This window comes from Gymnoscopelus microlampas, assembly GCF_963454915.1.
Source record: "Gymnoscopelus microlampas genome assembly, chromosome: 6".
NCBI lineage: Eukaryota > Metazoa > Chordata > Actinopteri > Myctophiformes > Myctophidae > Gymnoscopelus > Gymnoscopelus microlampas.
Window position 1 is genome coordinate 54,021,732 of NC_139943.1, and position 12,311 is coordinate 54,034,042.

At 41.3% G+C, this 12,311-nt stretch overlaps 1 long non-coding RNA gene across 4 annotated transcripts in view; it reads right to left on the reverse strand.

Moving 5' to 3' along the window:
- Window positions 1-6,808: 6,808 nt before the first annotated feature.
- LOC311046537 overlaps window positions 6,809-12,311 on the reverse strand; it is a 28,508-nt gene continuing 23,005 nt past the window's right edge. For all 4 annotated transcript variants that reach the window (XR_014600895.1, XR_014600896.1, XR_014600897.1 and 1 more), the window contains one exon: window positions 6,809-6,988. This is a non-coding gene — a long non-coding RNA (uncharacterized lncRNA). The remainder of the gene's footprint in view (window positions 6,989-12,311) is intronic.

Genomic DNA, 12,311 nt, shown 5'->3' on the forward strand with positions numbered 1-12,311 from the left:
GAGTGCTTTCTACTTTTGGTACTTTAAGTACATTTATACTTTTTTACTTTTACTCAAGTACATTTCGAATTCCGGACTTTCCGGAATTCCGAACCGGGGACAATCGGTTTCCCAGATGTTTGTGTACTTGCACATAATGGCATATGCTGCCTCGTTGTATTTATATTTTCACCACGCACCTACAGTATGTATATTTGACATTCTTTTTAGATTTAAAAAGAATGTCAAAAAGAATGTCACCCTCATGACTCTTTTCTTGACACTGCAAAACGTTGCTCGTTCAGAAAAGAAATAACACCCACTCTTTAACACCTGTAAACTTATTATGTGAAAATAACGTCGAAGCTTGACGTTGAGAGGCAGAGTTAATAGTTTGCAGATTGTTCTTCTATTTTTAAATCCATTTCAAACATTAGACATTCACTTTTCAAGTGTAGTCCTGGCTGCAATCCAGCACGCAAATGACTTAGACGTTGATCTGTGGATCATACCAGTGTCAGTCTACCTTATGTATGCGGTCGACACGCACTGACATTTTGCACCTTAATCCCATGTGCAACGCACTGACTTTTGTCTTTTTGATTGTGTGTTTTTCTAGCACCTTAACCAACGTCTATAAGTATCATGTGTAAATATGTAGACAGCTTGTTTTTTAGTTTTCTTGTTTGATCTCCTTGCCCCCCCTTCTTCCCTTTCTTTTTTTTCTATGGAAATAACGATACGATGGGAACTATGCACGAAAACAAATTTCACCCACTTTTTTTTTTACTTCTGTAAACCTTTGATGTGACAATAAAGCTGATTCTGATTCTGTAACAAGCCTGTAGTGATTGGGTTTGTCTTGAGCCATTATCAGCGCGAACAGTAGCAAAGACAAACAGCAATCATCTCCTGTAACAAACAATAATGCGCGCGTTTAACCCATTCAATCCGGTAAACGCATCTGTGTGTAGATTTATTTATCTGTTCAAAAAGAACAGATATACAAGCTCATAGCTCGGCACCGAGTGTCGCGCTATGAGCTTGTAGATCTGCTATTTTTGAAAAATCGTGAACATTTATGCAAATCTTTGAATGTATCATTTTTAAACTGCATTTTTTGTTACAACTTCTGGGGGTCCCTGGAACGAAATATATATTTTTCTAAATCTAACAGTATGTTAGTATGTCTTTTCCATGTCAAGGACCCCCAACATTATATGTATTTGGGCGCGGACCCCTATCTCAAGATATATTGTTCCAGGGACCCCCAGAAGCACAGATTGGAGTAATTTTTGTTTTGCTTTAAAACAGAGGTCTTCAACGTTTTCAGGCCAAGGACCCCCTAGCTGAGAGAGAGATGAAGCAGGGACCCCCTCTATATTGTATAAAATTGTGTTTCAGCAAAACTTTTGCTGCTCTTTTTTCCCTCTACACCTATAACTCTTTGCCAAAAATAGCCGATCTACAAGCTCACAACGCCTCGCAGCGCGAGTCGTTGTGAGCTTGCAGATCGGCTATTTTTGGCTAAAGTTCTCCTCAGAAAAGGGATGCTAGGGTTCAAGTGGTTAATGTAAAAAAAAAAAAAGAAGCATATCACACAAAGATTTGGCGGACCCCCTGTATTAACTCTGAGGACCCCCTAGGGGTCCCGGACCCCCTGTTGAAGACCCCTGCTTTAAAACATATATATATACACATTCAAAGATCTGCTAAAAAAAATCCACGATTTTTCCAAAATGCGATGAGCTGCTATTTTTGAATAGCCCAAAGAAATGTAAAAAATGCCAGGGATGCGTTCCCGTTCTTAACGGGTTAACCCCCGAGACGCCACCTCAGCCTCGGGCTCCTGCGGCATGTAATCAGTGACACGCGGTGGTGATTACGATGAAAGGGCGCCGTAAATGCCAGGACTCAGCAAGCAAACCATGTAATAGCGGAGCCCAAATAATGCCCCTCATCAGCAAGCCTTTGTGTTTGTTACCCGTTAAGGCCTCCGATTTACACTCGGTTGCGCATTGTGTCTCGCGCCGGAAATAGCGCCGATCTGCAAGATCACGACGCGCCGCAGCGCGCCGCAACGTGATCTTGTAGATCGGCGCGAGACACGGGCGCACGACTAAGTACAAATGCCTCTTTTGTTCACACGTGAAGCATAGAGGTGGGCACCTCAACACGATGCATGCTCATTATTATGATTATAATTATTATTATAGACCACGAGGATACAATGCATTTCCCATTCCACGTTTTCTATTGCATGGGCGTACGGACATTTAAATGTAAGAGGTTGAGTGATTGACACGATGCCGCCTCTCTGTGCTGCACGTGACCTGATGAATTGATGTACGGGGTTCGCTGTTATTGAAAAAGAAAAAAAAATAGAAATCCTTTGTTGAAAACCTTCACCTGTTTTTTTTTCCATAACTTTCAATAACAAAAAAAAAAAAAAAAAAACATTTGCAAAACCTCTGACTCTTCTGGAAAAATCAAACAATTGCCTAAAAAAAAAATGTCTCCCATTTAGACCGGAAAAGAATCAGTGATTTTTTTAAAATTTCTTTGGCTTTTCCAAAATAACAGATCTACAGTCTCGTAGTGCGGCACCGAGTGCCGCGCTACGAGCTTGTAGATCTGCTATTTTTGAAAAAAATGGATTTTGTGCAAATCTTTGAATATATAGTATATATATTTTTTTTAATCAGTTTTTTGAAAAACGTATGTTTATATATATATATATATATATATATATATATATATATATATATATATATATATATATATATATATATATATATATATATATATATAGTTATAGTTATATCTATAGTTTAGTTATAGTTATAGTTATAGTTATACGCTACATCAAAAAACTGAGAACACAGCGTTCAGGGCATGTAGTTACAGGCATTTTTTATATTGTATATAATAAACACATTTTGCAATACAAAAGCATAGTCATCACAAGTTAGAACTGTGAACTACTGCAAGAAGAAACACTTGCAGTAGTTTGTATATTCAGCACATGCATAAAAATACAGTAAGCCCAAAGAACAAAGAAAACTCTAAATGAAAAGTATATTCAGCACGTGCATAGAAATACAGTAAGCCCAAAGAACAAAGAAAACTCTAAATGAAAAGCACATTACATGTTGTGCAACGAACAAATCAAAGTGCCAAGGGCCAGGTTATGACTGTACACCAGTGTTAAAGAGATAGTTCACCCCCCCAAAAATACTTTTTTCCTATCGATTAGTCACCCGATGCAGGGACGTGCACAAATAGACTCTAGGTGGTGCTAGAGCACCTGCTCTTTGCCCTGTTGACCAGAAGTGCCCTTTTGGAAAAAAAAAGTTTTTTTTTTTTTTTTTTCAGTTTACAGCAGTGGTCTTCAACAGGGGGTCCGGGACCCCTATGGGGTCCTCAGAGTTACTACAGGGGGTCCGCCAAATCTTTATGTGATATGATTTTTCTTTTTACCATAACCACTCGAAACCTAGCATCCCTTTTCTGAGGAGAACTCTAGCCAAAAATAGCAGATCTACAAGCCCACAACGCCTCGCAGCGCGAGGCGTTGTGGGCTTGTAGATCTGCTATTTTTGGCAAAGAGGTATAGGTGTAGAGGGAAAAAAGAACAGACCAAGTAAAAAAAAAAAAAAGTATAATTTACTTGAGAACCTGCCCCTCAAAATGTCTGTGCACGCCACTGCCCCATGGAGACTTGAATTCATGGATATTTCTTAAAGACATCTTTGACCAGTGGAATCCAGAGATGGTGGAACGTGATGCAGTTATATGAACGTATACAGGGATTTTAGAACAACAAAGACTAAGAAATACAACTCTAATGATAATTATTTGGATGGTGAAATAGAGGGTGCAAGAAGTGTGAAGTAAAGTACATACTGTATACCAGGGGTCTTCAACAGGGGGTCCGGGACCCCTAGGGGGTCCTCAGAGCTACTACAGGGGGTCCGCCAAAACTTTGCGTGATATATATATATATATTTTTACCTTAACCACTTGAACCCTAGCATCCCCTTTTCTGAGGAGAACTTTAGCCAAAAATAGCAGATCTACAAGCTCTCAACGCCTCGCAGCGCGAGGCGTTGAGAGCTTGTATATCGGCTATGTTTGGCAAAGAGGCTATAGGTGTAGAGGGAAAAAAGAGCAGACCAAGTAAAAAAAAAACTTGAATACAATATAGAGTAGGGGGTCCCTGCTTTATCTCTGTCTCAGCTCGGGGGTCCTTGGCCTGAAAAGGTTGAAGACCCCTGCTGTATACTGTTTATTATAACCCCCACTGCTGTAGTATAAACAATACATTATTGCAGATATAGATATACAGTAGATACAAGGTATCTTGCACATTTTTCATGTTGATGCTACTACTGTGACTACTTGCTACTGTAGTATATTATAGATATAGATTGTAGATATAGTAGATATACAGTAGATATAGATATAGATACAAGGTATCTTGCACATTTGTCATTGTGCAGTGGTGGAAAAAGTACTCTTTTCTTTTTTTACTTAAGTCGCATTGTGAGCTTGTAGATCGTCTACTTTCAAAACATTTGGATACATTTTATACGATAGAAAACTTGTGAAATGAGTACTTCTACTTTTGGTACTTTAAGTACATTTTGATACCAATACTTTTGTACTTTCACTCAAGTACATTTTGATTTCCGGGCTTTTACTTGAACAGAGTATTTCTACGTTGCAGTATTGATACTTTTACTTAAGTAAATAATTGAGTACTTTTTCCACCACTGGTAAATGCCTATTTTTCATGTTAGTGAGGATGTTGCGCTGCCTCGCCGTTCTCAGGGTTCTGAAAGAGGCCATGCCAGGGGAGATGGGGAGGGAGAGGGACAACAACACACACACACACACACACACACACACACACACACACACACACACACACACACACACACACACACACACACACACACACACACACACACACACACACACACACACACACACACACACACGTGTGTGTGTGTGTGTATGTGTGTATGTGTGCGTGTGTGCGTGTGTGTGTGTGTGTGTGTGAGGAGACTCGCACACTGACTGGGCGCGCACGTGAATATTTTGTGACATACACAATGAAGTAAGCCACAAGCACGCACGTACGCGATCACAAACACAAACACACTCTCAGTCACAGACCCCATTCCATGGTGGTGTAGATGCCATACTATAACCCTCGTGCCTAAACCGAGCCTGGTCACCTGGATCGAGGGTCCCACTAAATTCATAAGTGTAGACATCATAATCTGGTATGTCATCAAAGCCGCTTTCCTTCGTTAAATGAATGACCCACTGCCACTGACCAGTTTTGTAGTCACCGTCATACGTAGCTGTTTCAGAGGGAAAGATATCAATCCAATCAGAATTAAACCAAAACTTCCAGTCAGTGAAAGTCTTTTTTATGTATAAGCGGACACAGGCCTTGCCATCCTTGACAAACAGTTGGAGACTAGGGCCATTATTGTCTGGAGTGACGGGCAACTGACCATTCCATGGTGGTGTAGACTCCCTGGTATAATAAACCTCTTCAGATTCGACCCTAAGCCGAGCCTGGTCACCTGGATCGAGGGTCCCACTAAACTCATAAGTGTAGACATCATAATCTGGTATGTCATACAGGCCGCTTTCCTTGACGAATTTAATGACCCACTGCCACTGACCAGATTTGTAGCCATTGTCATACGTAGCTGTTGCAGAGGGAAAGATATCGATCCAATGATAATACAACTCATTGTACCAGCCAGTGAAAGTCTTTTTTATGTATAAGCGGACACAGGCCTTTCTATCCTTGACAAACAGTTGGAGACTAACGCCACTATGGTCTATAGTGACGGGCAATTGACCATTAGCATCATGAAACTCCGGTCCCCTGATTAGTGCAGCCTCGAGTGTATACACAGTAACGTCTTGTTCGCTTATCTTTCTGCTGAATCCATGCAGTCGGACCTGAAGGCCGCCCTCCAGGGCAACTGATGTGACGACACTCCCCGAGGCTCTGTTGTCAACATGCTCGTTGAAAAGCTTAGTTTCTGAGTCCATGTCCTTATAAAGCAACAAGAACTTCTCTTGCACCAGGAGTCTGCTTGGAATGTCGCTCCAGCAAATCCTGGCCTTTCCATTAGAGGCAGGTACCACCTTCAGTTTGATCTTCCACATATCAGTTATCATTGAACCGGCACCATCTGGCATGTCAAATGGACCGTGTTTGAGGCATTTCAGTGCATCTCTTCGGTTCCTACCACTTGGCATGTGTCTGATGCATTCCGATGTATCTCTGTTGTACCTACAAATTAATAACAGCAGTTGAAAAGATGCATCAAGCCGCGATAGTCTTTTGAGTTCTTCAAATTCATTTTGGTCAATTACAACACCATATTGTTGTTGTATTTGCTGAGGGGTGATGGTGTTGATGTCCAGGTCCCGGATCTCTCTCAACAGGCTGGGATTGATAAGGAAGATGTTGTCTGGGTCATATTCTCTGTAATCAATGTGCTGTGTGACGTAGACCTGATCAACCTTCTTGTCCCAGCGGGTCCTCATAATGATCCTATCCTTGTTATTTCCTGGGTTTCCCTTTGAGTTGTAGAAGTTTCGGGTCACGTAATCTGAAAGAGCCCTGGCACTGTTGTTCCTAAGTCGGAGATTTCCTAAGATGTAGTACCTGTTTTGTCCGGCAGCAGGCAGCAGGGGTTGGTTATTGTTATGAGGGTTTGCAGAGTTATGATAAAAGTGGATTCCATAATCTCCTATGAATGGATCAAAGTTCACTGTTATAATACCGTTGTTGTCGATGTCACTGTTGGTGACGAACCAATGTAGCAGCGCCAGCCCGTGCCGTGGATTTTTGCTGCCAAAGTCTATATTTTGTAGATCTTTGATGGAGTTGAGCGTTCTTATTGCAGACACAAAACCAAGGAAGGAAATTAAAATCAAAGAGCATCCGTGTGCTTTGTCCATCATGCTGAACCTGGGGAAAGAGTTTGAATCTTTAATACTTGTATCAATGCCTTTTCTATTTGCTTTATTCAAACACAACACAATGCAACAAAGTTTCAAAACCAAAACGAGAAAATGCACTCCTCGGACAACACAGTCTCACTGCCCCGAAGTCACATATTGACTTTTTTGCAGAACGCCTTCTAGTCACATTGTGACTGCCCAACGTCATAATGTGACTTCCCAGCAGTCATAATGTGACTTTAGGGTAGCTCCATTGAGATACATAGCTGAATAGACAACATGCGTTAAAAGCTGTGGTTTAAATGCAACATAACACACGTCACCACCCAAACAAACCTGGAAATATTCTGTGCATTTTCATATTTTGTTGATCATTTTTCGATAAGTGTTTGTTGAGAACGATAGATTTGTTTAACTTTTCCAACCCCCTGACGTCACGTCAGATTACTTCCTGCATTCTGCGACGTCTTTTTCAGTGTCAATAAAGATCTGACAAAAAGAGGACCAAAAAAATGTTTTATGATCTATCTATCTATCTACATAAACGTTCAAAAGTGCTGACCCTATGGCCACAAATGTTGCAATTATGTACGGGTCCTTAAAAGTACCCGTATCTTCCGTATTTTTTAATGAAAAGTATTTTAATCTGATTGGTGGCCATTTTATCAGAGAGTTGTAATGTTGCGTGAGTGCAGTACACCTCTCAACCCATAGGGTCACGTGAAAACATATGGCAGAAATGGCCAGCAATTGGATTAAAAGGTTTTTTATTGAACATTAAAAAAAATACGGGTACTTTTGAGAAACCATATATAATTATAACATCCGTGGTCATAAGTTAGTATCTTTTTATTTGAAATGTGAACGTTTATGTAGATGTACGGGCTGTAAATGTAGAAGTGCAAACACCAGGTTAAAGTTTCGCCATGCCTGCCATAATTTATTCTACATCTACATAAACGTTCAAAGTCACAAACATTATTATCATTCTTAAGTTAATTAAAATAATGTTAATTATTGTCTGAGCCCGGAACTGTTATTTCTGATCGTCCATTTAAATAATCGTTCATTATTTAAATGGATTATTATTGGTTATTAAACCATTTCACTCGCAATATTTATGTTAAAACGTATTTTACATCGATCGTATGCGTGATTACGGTGGATATAACTGCAAACGAACTATATTTACTATATATATATATATATATATATATATATATATATATATATATATATATATATATACACACACACGATTCATCATTATTATTTGTATTTATTATTATTGTTATTTATTAATATTATTTATTTATTGGCCTTATGTTATTAATAATTATTATTATTAACATAAGGCCAATACATGAATCGAATACATCAAGTCAGGAGGGCACTAGAGACATCTGGGCACTATGGTACAACTGGGCACCTTGACAACTGGCACTAGGTACATGTGGGCACTTGGCCAACTGGGCACTAGGTACATGTGGGCACCTGGACAACTGGGCACTAGGGACATCTGGGCACCTTATTTTGGACGACTGGGCACCTGGACATCTGGGCACTATGGTACATGTGGGCACCTGTACAACTGGGCTCTAGGTACATGTGGGCACCTGGAAAACTGGGCACTGGGGACATGTGGGCACCTGGACAACTGGGCACTATGGACACGTGGGCACCTGTACAACTGGGCACTAGGGACATGTGGGCACTTGGAGAGATGGGCACCAAAACCATCTGGGCACTAGGGACATGTGGGCACCTGGACGAGTGGGCAATTAGGGGTGGAGACATCTGGGCACTAGAGACATGTGGGCACCTGGACACCTGGGCACTAGGGACATCTGGGCACCTTATTTTGGACGACTGGGCACCTGGACATCTGGGCACTATGGTACATGTGGGCACCTGTACAACTGGGCTCTAGGTACATGTGGGCACCTGGAAAACTGGGCACTGGGGACATGTGGGCACCTGTACAACTGGGCACTAGGGACATGTGGGCACTTGGAGAGATGGGCACCAAAACCATCTGGGCACTAGGGACATGTGGGCACCTGGACGAGTGGGCAATTAGGGGTGGAGACATCTGGGCACTAGAGACATGTGGGCACCTGGACACCTGGGCACTAGGGACATCTGGGCACCTTATTTTGGACGACTGGGCACCTGGACATCTGGGCACTATGGTACATGTGGGCACCTGTACAACTGGGCTCTAGGTACATGTGGGCACCTGGAAAACTGGGCACTGGGGACATGTGGGCACCTGGACAACTGGGCACTATGGACACGTGGGCACCTGTACAACTGGGCACTAGGGACATGTGGGCACTTGGAGAGATGGGCACCAAAACCATCTGGGCACTAGGGACATGTGGGCACCTGGACGAGTGGGCAATTAGGGGTGGAGACATCTGGGCACTAGAGACATGTGGGCACCTGGACACCTGGGCACTAGGGACATGTGGGCACCTGGAGAGGTGGGCACCAAAACCATCTGGGCACTAGGGACATGTGGGCACCTGGACAAGTGGGCAATTAGGGGTGGAGACATCTGGGCACTAGGGACATGTGGGGCACTGTAAAATCTGATTTCATGTAATGGTAGACCTTACTTAAAAGAAAGAGTACTCTTTACTCATTTCGGCTTAATTTGTTGACTCTACTAGATGAAATCTAGTAGAGTCAACTTTCTGGTGAGGAAAGTAATTAAACTTCGTCTTTTCAGTAACCCTTACTTAACATTATAAAGTGAGGAGGATTTGTAAGTAAACTAATGTCTTTTCAGTAATCTTTACTTAACATTATAAGTGAGGATGACTTTTAGTGTTTTATTAAACTTATGTCTTTTCAGTAATCCTTACTAAACATTATAAGTGAGGAGGATTTGTATTAAACTAATGTCTTTTCAGTAACCCTTACTTAACATTATAAGTGAGGAGGATTTGGTATTAAACTAATGTTTTTTCAGTAATCCTTACTTAACATTATAAGTGAGGATAATTTTGGTGTTTGTATTTATCTATTTATATGCATAATATAACATATACGTATATGTATATGTACATGTGACACTGATAAAGCTCAAAGGTCAGCAAAAAGACTGCAAAGGTCAACCCTGGTTATGTCGAATGGTGGGTTACATCAATAGTCTACAACTTTTCAATAAGAAGTTATAGATTTTTGAAATAGTTCAAAGTTAAGCTTTTTTCACATTTTTCAAAAATATTTTTTTTAAATTAAAAAACACGTTTTCAGACTCAGAAGAGGACGCTGAATCGAATGGGCTAGGTCTCGATTTTGTATGACTCTTAGAAAGTGGTTTAAACAAGCGTTAAAGTTTAGTAAACTTGAAGCTTTTTTCACAAACATATTATTATTTTATTTTGACCCTTCCACCCTCTTATTTATATGATATTGAGTCGAATGGTAGGTTACATCAATAGTCTAGAATTGTTTAATAAGAAGTTTAAGATTTTTGAAATAGTTCAAAGTTTAGCTTTTCTCACATTTTTTAAAAATATTTTATTTTTAAATTAAAAAAAACTTTTTCAGACTCAAAAAAAGACGCTGAATTGAATGGGATAGGTCTCGATTTTCTAGGACCTTGGGAAATACAAACGGTCACCAAAAAGATTGGACGTTGACTTTTGTATAAAAAACTGATTTTGTTGAGCACAAAATCTGTAACTAATCGCTCCAGATATTTTTTTTAAATCCGAAACTTCTCTCAATCCATATTGAGAGTAAGCCGGATTTTTGGCACCGGCCCTGATTTTTTTTGACACTGATAAAGCTCAAAGGTCAGCGAAAAGACTGCAAAGGTCAACCCTCGTTAAATTTTTAGAAATTGTATTTTTCTTCGAGACTCTGGCTTTAGACTAATGTGATGGCGCTGATTCCAAATATGCAAGTTTCTTTTTTCTCGGACAACAGGAAGTGCCTCAAAAGGCCACTTCCTGGTTGGTTTTAGGGTGTTCCAAGCCTGTGATTACTCTGATATATTTTTTTCCCAAATCTACACGTAAAATGATGCTAAAATTTGAAATAATCAAACCCTAATATCAAATCATGATTTAATTATCCGTTAATTGGCTATGGTTACGGCTTCGCTATCTCGCTCAATATCTCGGATACGATAAGGACTTAGGGTCCACTTTTTGGATATGTTGTAGAGCTGGCTGAGACGCACATGTGGATGTCTTGTTTGTCCCGTTACGACACATTTCTATTTCTGACTTTGTCCTTTGATATGGTCTTAAGATATAAGACTCTATGTGCCTTCTGAAAGTGTAGGAGGTCAACTTAGGAGTGTCGTACCGGGACAAACAAGACATCAACACGTGCGCCTTGGCAAGCTGTACAACATATCCGAAAGGTGGATTCTAAAAATGCATCGATTTCGAGATATATCGCTTTATTGCGCGTAATAACTTGACATTTGACCCTAGCCAATTAAGGAGAATGGTAAGGCCGTGTGCGAGGAGAGTTATATGGGCGCGTTCGGGGCGACGCGCTGACCCAGAAACAGGTGTCCAATTTTGTTTTTACTCCTTTCAAACAGTTTTTCACTATTATATCGGCCCCTAGGGGGCGCTGAAACAATCGGACAACGTATTATTGATCAGCTCTTCACCCCGGACGCGTCCATATAACTTTCCTCACACACAAACATGTGGTTCTGAAAATTAGGGTTATTGGGCTTCTTGAATAATTTGGCCACTAGGGGGCGCTGACACAATTGGACAACAGATTATTATTTTTATTTTTTTCCAGGCGAGGGACCCTCGCCAGGTGCCCACATGTACCTAGTGCCCAGTTGTACAGGTGCCCACATGTACCATAGTGCCCAGATGTCCATATTGCCCAGTTGTCCAGGTGCCCACATGTCCCTAGTGCCCTCATGTCTCCACCCCTAATTGCCCACTTGTCCAGGTGCCCACATGTCCCTAGTGCCCAGATGGTTTTGGTGCCCACCTCTCCAGGTGCCCAGATGTCCCTAGTGCCCAGATGTCCATGTGCCCAGATGTCCAGGTGCCCAGTTGTCCCAAACACATGGTGCCCAGATGTCCCTAGTGCCCAGTTGTCCAAGTGCCCAGTCGTCCCAAAAACATGGTGCCCAGATGTCACTAATGCCCAGTTTTCCAGGTGCCCACCACATGTCACATGTACCATAGTGCCCAGATGTCCAGGTGCCCAGTCGTCCCAAAAATATGGTGCCCAGATGTCAATAATGCCCAGTTTTCCAGGTGCCCACCACATGTACCATAGTGCCCAGATGTCCCTAGTGCCCAGTTGTCCAGGTGCCCACATGTCCATAGTGC